This window comes from Meles meles, chromosome 19 (assembly GCF_922984935.1).
Source record: "Meles meles chromosome 19, mMelMel3.1 paternal haplotype, whole genome shotgun sequence".
NCBI lineage: Eukaryota > Metazoa > Chordata > Mammalia > Carnivora > Mustelidae > Meles > Meles meles.
This window is the reverse complement of record NC_060084.1, coordinates 57,602,558-57,619,697: the sequence shown is the minus strand read 5'-3', so window position 1 is coordinate 57,619,697 and position 17,140 is coordinate 57,602,558. Positions and strand designations below refer to the sequence as shown.

Genomic DNA, 17,140 nt, shown 5'->3' with positions numbered 1-17,140 from the left:
AAAAACAAAAACAAAAAAACTGCCCAGCTCTGAGCAGGGCAAGTCGGTGGGCGGCAAAGGAGACAGGACAAGCGGGATGCCCCTCATTCTAACTGTGCCGTGTCCGTGGGGCCCAGCGCGGGGGGGAGGGTGCGCGTCTATCCCAGGAGATCCATCTCTCAGTGCCATCCTCAAATATTCCTGGACTACGCGAGCAGATTAATTGGGTATCCGGAAAGCATGAGTTCCTCTCTCTGGAACTTGAGAGAGAGAAATGGCCCATTTCCTTTGCTCGCAAAGGAGAGATCAACCATAGCGCCCTTTTTATTCAGAGGGATGAAAAGGATTCTGGAGGGAATGAACAAGCACAGACAGTATTTGCAGTACTGAGGTTTGTTTTTTTTTTTCTTTTTAAGGTTTTATTTATTTGAGAGAGACAGAGAAAGAGAATGAGAGAGAACCCTAGCAGGGGGAGCAGCAGAGGGAGAGGGAGAAGCAGGCCCCCCGCTGAGCAGGGAGCCCGATGTGGGACTCCATCCCAGGACCCCAGAATCATGACCTGAGCCGAAGGCAGACGCCTCACTGACTAAGCTGCCCAGGTGCCCCAACACTGATGCTTTTCCTGGTGGCAAAATCATATGCACTTTGGATCTCGTTGCACATAGCTTGATGACTGATTTCTTACTCACCCTGGTCATTTTCATGTGCGTGACGTGCTCCTGGCAGCTAGGCGGACCCCGGCGCGTTGGGGGGCACTCAGCAGCCAGATGCAATGGAGAGACCAATCACAGCCTTTCTCACCGCCAGTGGCTCTAACCCACGGGGCAACGAGGTGGCCTATACGGAGAGTTTGGCTTGACACGGTTCAGGGAGGGGTTCTACTGTTCCACAGTGTCCGGTGGGCCGAGGCCAGGGGCACTGCCAAATCTCTCTCAGTGGACACAACTGCTCTCCCTGAAGAGCTGCTGTAACTGAATTTCGCCACTGAGGGGGCTCACAGCCCTGCCTTATATGGACAGAAACTTCTTCCACATGACTTTTCAACGGATTCATAGTTCTGTGTTTTGCAGTATACTCTGACTTAGCCAATCCTCTCAACCACTCATACGCTTTCTCCTTTAAATATACTGTCATTCCCGGGGTGCCTGGGTGGCTTGGTTGGCAAAGTGTCTGCCTTCGGCTCAGGTCATGATCCTGGGGTCCTGGGATCAAGTCCTGAGTCAGGCTCCCTGCTCAGTGGGGAGCCTGCTTCTTCCCCTGCTTGTGCTCTCTCTCTGTCAAATAAATAAAATCTTAAAAAAAAAAAAAAAAAAAAAGCCTTCCTCCAGGCTGAAGGGGGCACCAGGCCCCCTCGAAAAGGATGCCTCACCCACTCCGTGGGCTGAGATGCCCGTCGGGACTCTGCTGCGGTGCCTTCTGGGCTCTGCACCGGCCTCCAGCCCACCTGAGCGAGGGGCTCCCAGGCCTCCCTCAGAGACGCCTGGCGATGTGCTTATCAGCGGCGTCTTCGATCTGACTCTGATCCAAAGTTACTCCCTCCTGCACTTCACCTCAAGACCACTTTGCAGAGCTCTGCCATGTGAACCGGGAAGGGGGGGGGCATGGGTTACGGGGACGAGGTTGTGGGGGGCTAGCCATGCCCGCAGGGACATTTCCCATGACACACAACTCCTTGTCAACTTCCATTCCAGTCTGCTGTGTCTTACTCGTGATTCCCCGGGTGTCCCTATTCTGGACTTCAGGGACATGGTGCCCCTGGCCCTTCAGAAGACCGAATCTGCCTTGGTCACAATGGCCGCATTCCTAACCACAGCCATCACGGCAGCCTCCCTCCGGCTCTGGTGGCTGGAGCAACCAGATCGACTCTTTCCATTCCAGTGGCAGGATATCTGGGACTTTACAAAATTCCCCTGGTGAGTAGTCCTGTGACCTCCATTATTATGCTTAACTACCTCCCTATTACAAGCATCACTGGCTTCCTTTTCTTTCAAAAAATTTATTTATTTGAGAGAGAGCACAAGCGGGGTGAGGAACGGAGGGAGAGGGAGCGCGTCCTCAGACAGACTCCCCGCTGCCACGGGCTCCGTCCCATGACCCTGAGATCATGACCCGAGCTGAAATCAAGAACCTAATGCCCAACCGGCCGAGCCATCCAGGCGCCCCTGTCTTCTTATTTTTATGGAACCAGTCAATTCTTTTGAGCCTCCTGGTCCTACACTACAAAGTGAGGAAAACGACAGTCTTCCTGGAGGCTGTGGAAGGACGGGGCAATGACGTGAAGTGTGAGGGGTGAGGACAGGCGAAGTTCCAGCGTGGCGGCATTTTGATTCTTCCCTCCTCCTCGTCTTCATCCATCTCTTCCTTCACCTTCCTGTTATCACTGGCAGTTCTGTGTACCACAGGCTGAAGTATCCGAAATCGTATTAAGATCTCACACCCTCTGATCATCAGGCTACCAGCCTTTCAGATGCTTGGGTGACAGTCGTATCTTGCCCAAGAGATATTGTTCACACATCGCAACCGTTACAAAAATGGTCACGATAGTGGCAACCCTTGAAGAAGCATGCTGATGTTCCTGGGATTTTTCTAAGAAATTCTCATCTTGGAGAATCTGCGGTAGAGACGAATTGTGCCTTCACTCCTGGCTGCGGATTTCAGAAGCCGTGAGCCCCAACCCCTGTACCAGCCAGGAGGGGGAAAGAGCAATGGTGCTTGGAGTGTTCTCAAAAGAAAGCCTGATTTCACTCTCCGTCCTTTCGTGTGTTCCTACCTGGCTGTCAGAGGTCTGTACCCATGTTTTCAGGCTTCAGACTTGGATTCAAACGCAGCTTTTAAAAAGAAAGATATACAAATGGCAAATGAACACCAAATGAACACCAAATGAACACCAAAAACAATTGTCCGGCCCTCTGAATGACTTACTCACGGGACATATTTCAAAAAATGCTATGGAAGGATATTCTCTCTTCCTCTTTAATCTAGCTGTGTTCAGTGCCCGATAAATGGGGCTAGCCAGCCAGAGAGAGAGAGAGAGAGATTCTGAATTATGTCCAGCATGCTGAAAGATGGGACAGAGGCACCGTGGTGCAGTGCGGTGGTTGCCATAGAAACCGAGATACATTCCAATTAAAGTAGCATTCTCGAAAGGGGAAGTGGGATTTGAATTTTAACTTATGAGATATTTACCCACCACACCATGCCTGAAAATGACACCCTTTCAACAAAAGAGAAAAGAGTGTTGAGAAGCCTGGGGATCTGTTCCGTTGGCGTCAGACATGCAAGTTTTATATCGCGCTCTCCCTGGTATCCATGTTTTCTCTCACTCTTCCCAAATCATTGTACCCTTCATCCTGCTTCTTCTTCTTCCTTTTTTTTTTTTTTTAAGATTTTATTTATTTGAGAGAGAGCGCGCACATGAGCAGGGGTGGGGGAAGCAGAGCGAGAGGGACAAGCAGATTCGCTGCTGAGCACGGATCCCAACACGGGACTGGATCCCAGGACCCCAGGTTCACGACCTGAGCCAAAGGCAGACAGTTAACCAGCTGAGCCAGCCAAGTGTCCACCCTTCAACTTTCTTGATGCAAAGAAATGTCAATTTTACTATAAATTAAAAAAAAAAATCCACAGAAATAAAATCTTTTTAAAAAGGTGAGGGAGAGCCTGACTGGCTCAGTCTGTGGGGCATGCAACTCTTGATCTCAGGATTGTGAGTTCAAGCCCCACACTGGGTAAAGAGAGAAAAAAATAAAACTTTTTTTTTAAAAAAGAGAATCCACATAAAATACAAATCCGTAAGAAATAAAATAGTACCCTTAATTTAAGATTGAATCAGGAGTGAAGAAAAATGGGGCAGGGACAACTTGAAGACCCAGACATCATGAGTCCTCATACCCAGGGCTCCTCCCTTACTTCTGGAGAGTCCATTTCACAAAGTCCACGGAAAAGAAATCTCCCTCGATGCCAGAGAGTTATCCTTGCTAAGTTTGAAATTATGGAGAGATGTTTCCAGAAGGTTCGGCAGTCTTTATGCCAGTGCCGCCTCAAAGGCAAGGACATTCAGCAAGAGTGCCATCAGGCTGGTGGCCGGGAGGGGTCCCACAGGCAGATGTCTTGTGTCCAGCAGTGTGATCCCGTTCACTCGCCACGGTGTTTGGGGTGTGGAAGGCGCCGAGCAACAGTGGCCGCAGACAACACGGTTTCTCTGTTGTCTGTGGCGGCTTTTGCACAACAGTGACAGTGTCCGACAATTGTGACAGAGGCTGGGTGCTGGCAAGGCTGAACTATTTGCCATGTAAGCCCTTTATAGTAATAAAGTTGGACGATTCCTGACTTGCACAGGTGAATGAAGTCTAATTATTTATAACGGGAAGGACTGGAACACCCAGTGCTTTGTTCTTTGGGTCCTTCACGTTTCTCCATTTTCCAGCAAATTCTCTGCCCTAATATAATACGGCATTGCAAAATCCCGTACCCTCCTTGTTTCATCTTCTGGAATACTGCATCACAAGATACGGCTCGGAAGAGGGGGCAGATACTGTCTGTCCCTCATCTGCTCTATGCGTTTGCATCTGGGGTGTTTATTAATAACAACAATAATGAGTGTCAACATGTCATGCCTTTTTTAGAAGAAGCCAGAAAAGAAATGATAAAAACAAATGGAAATGGTTACTTCCAGAGAATCCATGGAAATGAGATGTGAGTGAAACCTCCCTTTGTCTAACTTTTTATATAAATTTCACTTTTTAAAATTTCACTTTAAAATATTTTATTTATTTATTGACAGAGCACAAACAGGGAGCAGTGGGCAGAAGGAGAAGCAGGCTCCCCGCCAAATGGGGAGCCCGATGCAGGGCTCGATCCCAGGACCCTGAGACTATGACCTGAGCTGAAGGCAGATGCTTAACGACTGAACTACCCAGGCGTCCCTAAATTTGACTTTTGAACCATGTGGACATTGTATATATTGAACCTTAAAAAATAACTCTTTTATTTTTTAAAGAGTTTATTTATTGGGGTGTCTGGGTGGCTCAGTTGGTGGAGTGTCCCAACTCTTGATTTCAGCTCAACTGAGGGCTTCCAACTCTTGATTTCTGGATCCTGAGATGAGCCTCGTGTCTGGCTCAGTGCTCAGCACGGGGTTGGCTTGTCCCTCTCTCTCCCCCTCTGCCCTTCCTTGCACTTGTGCATACTCTCTAAAGTAAATAAATAAAAATTTAAAAATGAAACAATTCTACAGGCGCCTGGGTGGCTTAAGCATCTGCCTTAGGCTCGGGTTGTGATCTCAGGGTCCTGGGATCGAGGCCCTCATCAGGCTCCCTGCGCAGCAGTCGTCTTCTCCTTCTGCCCCAGTCCCCCACTTTGAGTTCTCCCTCTCTCAAATTAATAAATATCTTTTTTAAAACTCTAAAGATTTATTTAGAAAGAGTGTACAAGCAGAACGGGGAGCAGAGAGAGAGGGAGAAAATCTCAAACAGACTCCACACTGAGCACAGAGCCTGATGTGGGCTCGAACTCACAACCCCGAGATCATGACTGAAGCCAAAATCAAGAGTCGGACACTTAACCAACTGAGCCTCCCAGGCACTCCAAGAGTCAATTTTATAAACATCTAAAGCTGTGTGACCTTGAGGAGGGTACTGAACCTCTCTGTGCCTGTCTGGGTAACAGCAGAGTCCGCCTCAATGACTTGGTATAGAAACTCAATGAAATCATTTATATATTGCACTTGGCAAAACATCTAACTTGTGCCTAGGGCTAAAGAAATGGTCATGATTATAAACTATTGGCGCTTTAAGGCTGAGCTAATAATCACTATCCTTCAAGTTGCAGGGAAAATGATATGACAATAATGCAGGTAAAGCATGGGACACGTAACAGGCACTTAAAAAGCCACTGGAATGTTTAGGTTCTCCAGAGAACTGGACCAGTATGGTGCAGACGAAGAGATTTATTATGACGAGTTGGCTCGTGTGTTTACGGGGTCTGAGAAGACCCACAGCCTGCCGTTGGCATGCTGGACACCCAGGAAAGCCTGTGTTGCACATTCCAGGGTCAGGGTCAGTCTGAGAGAATCTGCCCTTCGCCCACTGATTTGGGCTTTTTGTGCTATTTGGGCCCGCAGCCAGCTGGGTGCTGCCCGGCAGAAAGCAGAGCACCTTCCACATTAGTCAGTCTGCAGATACAGATGCCAACGTCTTCTGGAAGCATCTTCAGACTCCCCCAGAGCTCAGCTTTAACCGAGTATCTGAGCTGTCCACGATCCAATCAAGTTGACACATAAAATTCACCACCGCGGTCACCAAAAACGGGGTGAGGGCCCAACTGATTTTAGTGAAAATCCTGCAAGACCAAACAAATAGGTGTCACGAGATGGTGGGCCACAGGCCACACAGCCTCTGATGTGTTTGGCCACCACGATGCTCACGAAACGATTTCTCTGAGTATCCATCTCTAAAAACAGGGACACTTTCCACATGAGTTGGGATTTCTTGGGGGGGAAAAACCACAATTGAGGGGAATTCTAGGTCTGCATCCCTGCGTGGCAGGCTTCTGGGGATTTGGGATGGATTCTATCTTCAACTATCCCCATCGCTCCCCATGACTCCCAGCCTGCCAGCATCCCTCACCTGCACTACCTGCCTGGTGGGAACCGAGTTCGAGAACCCTGACTCGCAAGCAACCCCCCTCCGAGCTCGGCCGCACAATGGCGGGATGTGGCCACCAGGTGGCACTACGGCGTGTACCGTTCAACCACTAGAGGGCGTGCGAGTACTCCCCCCGGAGGCCCGGCAGTTTTCAGAAAGCAACTCCCATTGGAGGCGGTCCTACTGGGTGCTGGGAGCACCAGGTGTGACTTCCTTAGTCCTCACAAAGGAGCTGTTCCTGCAGGGCAGCAGGGGGAACTGAGACTCAGAGAGAGGCTGCATTTGTAAGACCAGGCAAAGCATCTCTCCTGGTGACCAGAGGGGTTTAAGGACCTACTGTGTGTCCCGGGTTTGGCTGAACTGCTGCTGTTCAGGGTGTGCTCAGCAGACGGCACCTTGTGGCTCTTATTATCGGAGTTGCTGAGTCATGATAACTAGATGCATCTGACCGTCAGCCCTGTGGCAGCTCCCGACAGTGAGGGAACCGGACACTGGGCTGGTCCACAGCACCCTGAGTCACGGCCACACCACTCAGCCTCCTTGGCAGCCGATGTGCGTAGAACATGGGCAGAGTGACGTACCACCTTTACCCTCTTTCACCCAATCTGTCCCTTCCTTTACACCGCATGGCACTTCTTCCCAGAAGTCCTCCTGGAGCAACCCTGGCCCTGCCTTCCCCTCTCCCGGTGTGGGGGAAGGAAGTACTGACTTGCTTGTGGTGCCTTGAGATCCTATACTTTTCCTCATCACAGCACGTGCCACACTCATGGCTGTGCATTCATCAGTCTGCCCACCGCCTGCCCACACCACCCCAACCCAAAGGACGCTGGGGTGCAGCTGTCACCCTCGCCCCAGCGTGGGCTCTGAGTTGCAGGAATGAATGAGGAGGTCCTTCTTGGGCTAAGATGTCCTGGCTGCCAGCCTGGACTGAGCACCGAAGGAGCTCCTTCTCCCTTCCCATCTGACTGAGATATCATCGACACATAATAGGTAATACCGTGTGAGTTTAAGTTACACAGTGTGGGGACTCCACATCCTTGTATTGCCAAAATTATCGCTACTGTTCACTAACGCCTCTGTCCAGCTGTGCAATTACCGTTTCCTTAAAAACTGGAGCAGCACTGGGTGCCGGTGGCCCAGTCCGGGGAAGCATCCTTCAGCTCAGGCCATGATCCCAGGCTCCTGGGACCCAGTCTCACATCGGGCTCCCTGCTCAGCGGGGAGTCTGCTTCTCCCTTTGCTCCTCGCCTGGCTCATGATCTCTCTCTCTCTCTCTTTCTCTCAAATAAAATCTTAAAAGAAAAAAAATTGGAGCAGCACCCGCTGGGGCCAAATGAAGCCCAATCTCTGGGATGGAGCCCCCACGTGACCCCAAAGTAAATGGAAGCGTGCGGCGCAGGCCCTGGTGCTTCTGTCACGATCTCGTTCAAGTCAAAAGAAAGCAGGAGCCTTTCTCGGAGGAATGGGGCCCCAGGAATCTAGAAAGGGGTTCCACGTTCTGACTCTGCCGCTAACTGCAATGCCTGTTGTCTGGGGGTGTTGCTAGTAATTCCCCGACACCAGTGGGGTGTCCTACAATTCAACTCAGTTCTGACGCTGTTACCACACAGTGCATCACATCCCACAGGTGAAGATCTTGGTCCCATAAGACTGCCCCCCCCCAACCTTCAGGTTGTCCCCTGGGCTTCTGACCAACCAGCTGTCACTCAGAGGGTCCCAGGACCCCCTCTTCAGGCTCAATTAATTTGCTAGAGCAGCTCACAGAATTCAGAAAAACATCCGACTCACTAGAAAACTGGTTTCTTATAAAGCAGGTAACTCGAGAGCAGCCAGATGGGAGAGATGCTTAGGGCAAGGTATGGAGGAAGGGGGTGCGCCCCACACCTGCCCTCGCTCACCAACCTGGAAGCCCACAGAAGCCCGCCCTTTCAGGGTTTCGTGGGGGTGCATTATACAGGCATCACTGATGAAATCACTGGCCATTGGTGTTGGATTCAACCTCCGGCCCCTCTCCCAAGCCCAGAGGTCAGGGATGGGACTGGAAGTTGCCACTGGCCAAGACTTGGTTGCTTGGTTCCCTTGGCAACCAGACCCTCCCCTGGGTGTTTGGCCAAAGTCCCCTCATACATCAGTTAAAGGCACCTTCGTCACTCATCAATTCTCAGGAATTCCCAGGTTTTAGGAGCTCTGTGCCAGGAATGGCATGAGGACCAAATAAATATTTGGTTTTATAAATCACTGTAATATCATTCTAATCAGAGGTGGGAAATATCACGGCTAATTGGGGAGGCTCTGACATTCAGCAGACGTGCTGGTTCTACCCAGCCGAGAAAGCCTGCTCTGGGCGTGACTTTCTTACCGGCGAATTGGGGACTGTCAAGGGTAAACTACATGCGCGGGTTACAGTGAAGGTTTAGTAAACAGCAAAGCGTGTCTGCTTTACACACTTTGCCACATAATGAAGAGTCAGTACACCGCAACTATCATTAGTGATACGAAGTCTATTAAACAGCTAATATGCATCATTTTTAAAAAGGTTTTTATTTACTTATGAGAGAGTGAGAGAAAGCATAAGTGGGAGTGGGGGCAGGTAGAGGCAGCGGGAGAAGCAGGCTCCCCGATGAGCTGGAAGCCGGACGTGGGGCTCGATCCCCGGACCCTGAGATCAAGAGCTGAGCAGAAAGCAGACTCTTAACTGACTGACCCACCCCGATGCCCTAAGCTGATTTTTTAAAGCAGGTTATTTTTTAAAAATTATTTTATCTATTTACTTGACAGAGAGATCACAAGTAGGCAGAGCAGCAAGCAGAGGGAGAGGGAGAAGCAGGCTCTACGCTGAGCAGAGAGCCTGATGTGGGGCTCAATCCCAGGACCCGAGATTATGACCTGAGCCCAAGGCAGAGGCTTAACCCACTGAGCCACCCAGGCGCCCAAAGCAGGTTATTTTTAAGAAACTGCAAACACAAGACAAGCTCTAAAAACTGAGTCATGGTGACACTTTGTAAGTGACATTTACGTTTCTAAGGGAAATCTCCATTTGTGAGGGTGTCTCTGTGTAAGAGGGCGAGGATTCAAAATTTCTAGGAACTTCCAATCAATGGAAAATCTGCACAAGGACCTGCTCTTGCTCGCTGGGCTTTTCAAGGTCACCTTCCATGACTGACTCCCACCACCTTCTGTCTCCAGGGAAGCCGGTGTTAGAGGTGATGGCTTCAACCACTTCACTTACTCCGTTTTCCTGGGTCTCTCCCTTGTGCACAGGAGGTACAAACCTTATGAAGCTTTTGGTCTCCTCCTGTTAATCTGTCTTATACCAATTTAATGATCAGACCAGCCAAAGAACCTAGAGGGGAAGGGCACACTTTTCTGCCCCTCTGAGTCAGCTGCTTGGGGACGGAAGTGAGGGCCAGGTATTGGCATTTCGCTTGGACCCTGAGAAACACCCCAACTGGCAGCTCATGTCGGCGTTAATAAAGTAGGGGCATTGCCTAGATCAGTGGTCAGTCTGGGTCTTCTTAAGCGATCCAACCATTACCAAATGACCTCTTGCCTACGTGAGGAGGTGGTAGGGTGGACAGCAGCCTCCTCCCATACCTTCCCTGCCCCGCAGCAGGAACGCTGCTGCTGGAACACCACCAGCCTAGCTCTAGACCTGCTCTCGTGGGCGAGCGGAGAAATAAGCAGTAAAAGCATTACAGCGAATCCTCTGGGGCTGGACTTCACTGCATGCGGTATGATGTGGCGCCCACGTCACACACCAGCCCCCCGATGAGGGGCTCCTGGCCCATCTTCGCTTCTGCACAAGTTGGCTACAGATTCAGAGGCTCCCACTAGTGTGGGGCTGGTACAAGTCAGGAAAGCACTATATTTATGGTTACACCTTTATTACAAAATATATTGTGGGGAGGAAAAATGACAGACTCAGAGAGAGAAAGGTCTGGTCCCTTCATCACTTCATACAGACGCCATCCATCCCAGGGGCTCCACCACAAAGACCTCATCCAAACCCAATCACTTCCCAAAGGCCCCACCTGTGAACACCAAAATGTTAACACTTAGGGATTCAACAAATGGATGGGGCGGGGGGTGGACACAACAGCTTCTAGAAGCTGGAAGAAGCAAAGAAACAGAGCCTTCCGTGGGCTGTTCACTTAGCACAAGGGGTAACTTGACAACTGTTCGGGGTAAATTCTCTACCTTTCCGAGGGTTTTCTGGATGGCCTAAGAATTAAACCAACACGGGACAGATGCACAGGGGAAAACCAAATTTAATTCGGAACATGCAGGATCCCCACATACACGAGAGGTTCCAAGACAGAGAGGAAGGCTGAGGCAGGTCTCCATGCCACGCAGAGCTGGGGGCCGGGGCCTCAGAGGGCAGCAGGGCAGTAAGAACACACGTGTGGTAATAGATGTCTGCCCTGCCGTGCAGATGGGGCCCTCAGATAAAACCCGTCTTTGGTAATAGCTCTAATTCTGGAAAAGACCCCCAATTCAGAGTCTTCTAGGTAGTTAAGTGAAGGGCAAAAGTATCTCTGGGGCCTACAGGGTCTCAATAGCCTTCAGCCCCAAACAGTCCACAGGCCAAAGCCAAAGTGGGCCAAAGGCCTCTTTAGGATTTAGGAAGGAAAACATTAATGAATGTTAGAGCACAGCACATCAGTTATAGACGGTCTGGTCAGTGTTTCTCAACTGTACCACACATTAGAATCTTCTGAGGAGTTCTACAACACCGTGCACTGGGTTCTGACCATGACAATTTGAACGCTCTCTAGCGGTGGACTGGGCACAGTATTATTTTTTTACAGCTCCCAAGTGGCTCTGAGGTACAACCAAGATTGAGAACCAATGAATCTACAAAGTTTTGGTGTTTTTTTTTTTTTTTAATTTGACAGACAGAGATTTCAAGTAGGCAGAGAGGTAGGCAGAGAGAGAGAGAGGAGGAAGCTGGCTCCCTGTGGAGCAGAGAACCCAGATCCCAGGACCCTGGGATCATGACCTGAGCCGAAGGCAGAGGCTTTAACCCACTGAGCCACCCATGTGCCCCAAGTTTTGGGGTTTTTTAAGATTTCATTTTTAAGGGACGCCTGGGTGGCTCAGTCAGTGAAGCGTCTACCTTCAGTTCAGGTCATGATCCCAGGATACTGGGATAGAGCCCCGCGTCAGGCTCCTTGCTCAGTGGGGAGCCTGCTTTTCCCTCTCCCTTTGCCTGCTTTTCTCCCTGTTTGTACACGCTCTCTCTGTGTCAAATAAATAAATAAAATCTTAAAAAAAAAAAGATTTTATTTTCACATAATCTCTACAGCCAACATGGGGCTCAAACTCACAACCCCCAGATCAACAGTGGCATGCTCCACCCACTGAGCCACCCAGGTGCCCCTCTACAAAGTGTATTTTTAAAATGAAACTTCAGGGCGCCTGGGTGGCTCAGTTGGTTAAGCAACTGCCTTCAGCTCAGGTCATGATCCCAGAGTCCCAGAATCAAGTCCTGCATTGGGCTCCCAGCTCTGCGGAGAGTCTGTTTCTCCCCTCTAATGCTCTCTCAAATAAACAAAATCTTTTGGGAAAAAAAAGATGAAATTTCATTGTTCTGCCCAAATGGAAACCCTGCATCACTTGCCATAAGAAACTCCTAACAGTATACACAGTGAAAAAGGGATATAACCTGATATAAGGGGATTGGTGAGCATTAGAACTGCTACAGATAAATTTACTCCTTCACTGAGAAGACTTGAAAAAGATCTGAAAAAAATAACAACTTCCTGATTCAGAATTACCACGCTTTATGCCTCCGGGGTTCACGAGGGCACTGACTTAGTTAGACCCTGATTTCAGACACAGGGTGAGGGAAACATGAGTTGGTCCAATGTTGCTAAACGATTTTAAGACAAATAGTAGGGACGCCTGGGTTGCTCAGTGGCTAAGCGTCTGCCTTCGGCTCAGGTCATGATCCCAGGGTACTGGGATCAAGCCCATATTGGGCTCCCTGCTTCCCTCTCTCCCACTTCCCCTGCTTCTGTTCTGTCTCTCGCTGTGTCTCTCTCTGTCAAATAAATAAATAAAATCTTAAAAAACAGACAAACAAATACTAGGAAGTGAAGGCATATCTGAGACTAGGAAGAAAAGACGCTGGATACTACAAAGGGAGGGTAAAGCGGGGCCAGGACAGGGCGGCAGATCTGACTGCGTTTTGCAGATGGCGCGAAGATGGAAGCAGGGTCAGGGGCAGTGCCTAGGCCGGGAGCTAGACTGGGAAGTCCGTGCCCAGCCCCCTCCACGCGAGGAAAGGCCGAGCGCACCCAGCACGGGAACTGGCCGGGGCCAGCCGGCAGCGCAAGCGACAAGGACACATCTTCGGAATTCCCGCGTCCTGCTACCCGACCCTGCGCCATCCCTCCGGGAGGACGGCCATTGGCGGTGCGCGGAGACGCGAGACCAGCATAACGAAACCCACTAGGCCCACTTCTCAGATCAAGGCACCGAGACTCCAGAGCGAGGAAGGGACTCGTCCGGGTCCCCAGAGACCACGACACCCACACGTGAGCGGTCCCTGTGCACGGGCACCGCCCGACGGTTCCATCAGACGCTCCAGTTCCATCATCAGCCCCGTTCAGATGGGTACACTGAGGCACGGGAGTGTGTGCACCCCGCCCGGGGTCTCGGAGCTACTGAGGGGCAGCGGCGCTTCAAAGGTCACTTCACAAAGGGGAAACCGAGGCCCACCGAGGACGAGCGGGTTCCGGCCTAAACTTCCCTAGGCGGGGGCGGGGGTTCACAAGGGGGGGTCGCCCCGAGGAGGGGACGCGGCTCGGAATCCACGACCTCCTCAAACCCGGCCTCTCCCCGCCGCGGGGAGCCACAACGTCACACGGGGGGGTGGGGGCTGTGACCGGGAAACCCGGGCTTAGAGCCGCGGTTCGCACTCACCTCCCGAGGCCGACCTTCGGAGCCCACACTTCCGGGAACGGGGCCGGGAGCAGCTCGCCGGCGCGGACTCGGCGTCCCTCCACCAGCGCGACCTGCGACAGCGCCCGGGGGACCGCGGCTCGCGCAGCCCTGGACCAGCGACGAAGGCGCGCGGGGCCCATTCAGTGCGCATGTGCGGCTTTGAATGACAAAGCCGGCGTGCGGCGTCTCTGCCAATCGGAAGCCTCCTTCCAGCCTCCTTCCAGCCCCGCCTCATTCGCCAGGCGTCCGGCGTCCGGCTGTCTCCAGGGCAACCGTCAGACCGCCAGTCTAAGAAAGAGGGGCCCAGCGACTTCTGGGTGTTGTAGTCTCTGAGGGGCAGAGAAACGGGAGGCGTCGCGGAATGAGAAAGGTCTCCGACGCCGGCGTTCCTGCTTCCTTTCCCCGGCCCCGCTTGCCAGGTCCTGCCACCGGGGCCGACCGGTTCGCGGGCCTTGGGGTCGGTTGTGGGGGCGTCGCGGGCAGCTTCTCTGTCACCATGGTAACACCCCGGGCTAGCGGCCCGCCTCTTAGGCGCTGACGTCACGTAGCCCTGAGAGAGGGCGGTGGGCGCATGCGCCGGGGGAGGGAGAAATGGGGCGGGCCCGTGGGAGGAGCCAGAGAGTGAGGGCGGAGTTAGGACCCGCACTTGGCCCAGAAGCGAACCTGGGAAGTCCATCCACACCATTTTCCACTTCGAGGAAACTATGAGCTCATCAAAGTGTGCCTGAAGAATTAGATATTTTCGGGACGCCTGGGTGGCTCAGTTGGTTAGGCCGCTGCCTTCGGCTCAGGTCATGATCCTGGGGTCCTGGGATCGAGTCACGCATCGGGCTCCTTGCTTGGCAGGGAGCCTGCTTCCTCTCTCTCTGCCTGCCTCTCTGCCTACTTGTGTGTACTCTCTCTCTCTGACAAATAAATAAAGAATTTATTTGGATATTTTCATTGTAAATTTTATTCGGCGATAATTTTACATTTAGAGAAAGGTTTCAGGTAGAAGGTGCCCACATGGCCCTGTCCCCCAGCTTCCCCTGCGTTAACCTCCCAGGACCGCAGCACGTTTGTGCACAGAAGCTCGCATCTGAGCAAGGCTATTAACTGAGCTCCAGCCCATTCCCATGGTCCCATTCTGCCCTCCGGGGTCCTTTTCTATTCCGGGAGCCACGCGGCGTGGAGTTGCCAGGTCTCCCCAGCTTCCTCTGATCCGCAGCCCTTTTCTCAGAATTTCCTTGTTTGCCGTGACCTTGACAGTACTGAAGGGTCCTAGCCAGGTGTCCTGCAAAACGTCCTCCAGTGCTTGCTCGAGACCACACTTAGCTTACGACTAGGAACCGACTCTTTAACTTCAACTGAACATTTAACTTTGCTAGTTGAGTCAATGATTGCACAAACTTTAAGTGTGTTTAGAACAATCTGGATATGTGCATCCACTTTTTCAGCTAAATTTCATGAAATCTAATTACACATCAGTGCTGTCTGGTGAAAAACGAGCATTCAAGCTGAGCTGTGCTGTAAGTGAAAAATGCATACCGGATTTCAAAGGCTTACTACAAAAAGAAGGATATTTATTTGACCGACAGAGATCACAAGTAGGCAGAGAGGCAGGCAGAGAGAGGGGGTGGGAAGCAGGCTCCCTGCTGAGCAGAGTCGGATGCGGGACTCGATCCCAGGATCCCAGGATCATGACCTGAGCCGAAGGCAGAGGCTTTAACCCACTGAGCCACCCAGGTGCCCCCTCAAAGAAGGATATAAGCCAAAGCATTAATAGTGGTTTTATCTGTTAAGTATTAAAATGATATTTTGGATATATTGAGTTAAATCATATATACTACTGATTCACATTGATTTCACCTGTTTGTTTTTACATTTTTCTGGCTTTTTTGAGATACAGTTGACAGATAACATTGTATAGTTTTAGGGGGTGCAACAGGATTATTTGATACATGTATATATTGTATATATCCATAATAAGATTAGTTACCATCTCCATCATCTCATAAAATTACCTCTTCGTGTGTTTGTGTGTGTGTGTGTGTTCAGGACCTTTACGATCTACTCTCTTAGCAACCTCCAAGTCTATAATACCGTATTGGTCTAATGTCATATATTACGCTCCCAAAACTTAACTCATCTGTAATTGGAAGTGTGAACCTTTTGACCAGAATCATTTTACTTTTTAACGTGCCCCCTAGAAAGTTTTAAGTCCCGTGGCTCACGTGAGATTTTGATTGCTGCCTAGGTAACAATATAACTAACCCTTACTGAGAACAATGTCAGGCCTTGTGTTTGACAAATACTATTTCACTTAACCTTGAAAATAACCCTGTGAGGAAGGTTCCATAGAACCTTTCGTAAGCAGACCCCACTGCTGGGTGACTTCTGGGGTAACTGATGTTGGCATCCCCTCTCTCAGACACAGTGGGTGTTCCTGGCGGCAGGAAGCCCAAGGCGCGCAAACTGCTTTCTTAAATGCCTGAAGGGGGCGCTTGGCCTACTCAGTCGGTGCAGCAAGTGACTCTTTTTTTTTTTTTTTTTTAAGATTTTATTTATTTACTTGACAGACAGAGATCACAAGTAGGCAGAGAGGCAGGCAGAGAGAGAGAGAAAGGGAAGCAGGCTCCCTGCCGAGCAGAAAGCTGATGCGGGAATCCCAGGACCCTGGGATCATGACCCTGAGCCAAAGGCAGAGGCTTTAACCCACTGAGCCACCCAGGCACCCCAGCAAGTGACTCTTGATCTCAGGGTTGTGAGTTTGAGCCCCAGGCTGAGTGCAGAGATTACTTAAAATAAAATAAAATCTTTAAAGAAAAAAAAAAAACCAAATGGGGCACCTGGGTGCCTCAGTCGGTTAAGTGTCCAGCTCTTGATACCAGCTCAGGTCATGATCTCCGAGTCATGAACCTGAACCCCAATTGGGCTCCACACTGGGTGTGGCGCCTGCTTGAGTCTCTTCCTCTCCCTCTGCCCCTCCCCCTGCTTGTGCTTGCTCATTCTCTCTCTCTCTCTCTAAAAAACAAAACAAAAATGTGTTAAATTCAAATGGGCAAGATAGCTGCAAGAACGACTTTTTTCTCTTGTTCTCTAGAAGATTTCTACCTTCCAATTGCTCCGCAGGAGTGCTTGTGGTTCTGCTCCTGCTTGAAGGGACAAATTGAAAACTGTAGGTCCACAGACCCATACTAAACACTAAACAAAACCTTGGTTCTCTTGGACCAAATGAGTGTACATCTGTGCGTCTTAAAGTGTTTTTAGTTGCCTATTTTTAAAAAGATTTTATTTATTTATTTTACAGAGATTTATTTACAGAGCACAAGCAGGGGGAGCAGCAGAGGGAGAGAGAGAAGCAGGCTCCCCAATGAGCAGGGAACTTGATGCAGGATTCGGAGCTCGATCCCAGGACCCTGAGCCGAAGGCAGACACCTAACCGAAGGAGCCACCCAGGCACCCCTTCAACTGCCTATTTTAATGAACTTTAAAAAAAAAAAGATTTTATTTATTTATTTGACAGAGACAGACAGATCACAAGTAGGCAGAGAGGCAGGTGGGGGGGTTGGGTGGGGTGGGAAGCAGGC

The 17,140-nt window shown here is 50.6% G+C and overlaps 1 protein-coding gene across 1 annotated transcript in view; it reads right to left on the bottom strand.

Moving 5' to 3' along the window:
* ZNF667 (zinc finger protein 667) overlaps window positions 1-13,676 on the bottom strand; it is a 46,024-nt gene extending 32,348 nt beyond the window's left edge. Inside the window, exon 1 of the mRNA XM_045987584.1 lies at window positions 13,551-13,676. The gene's annotated coding sequence lies outside the window, so the exon portion shown is untranslated. The remainder of the gene's footprint in view (window positions 1-13,550) is intronic.
* Between the last annotated feature and the right edge of the window lie 3,464 nt (window positions 13,677-17,140).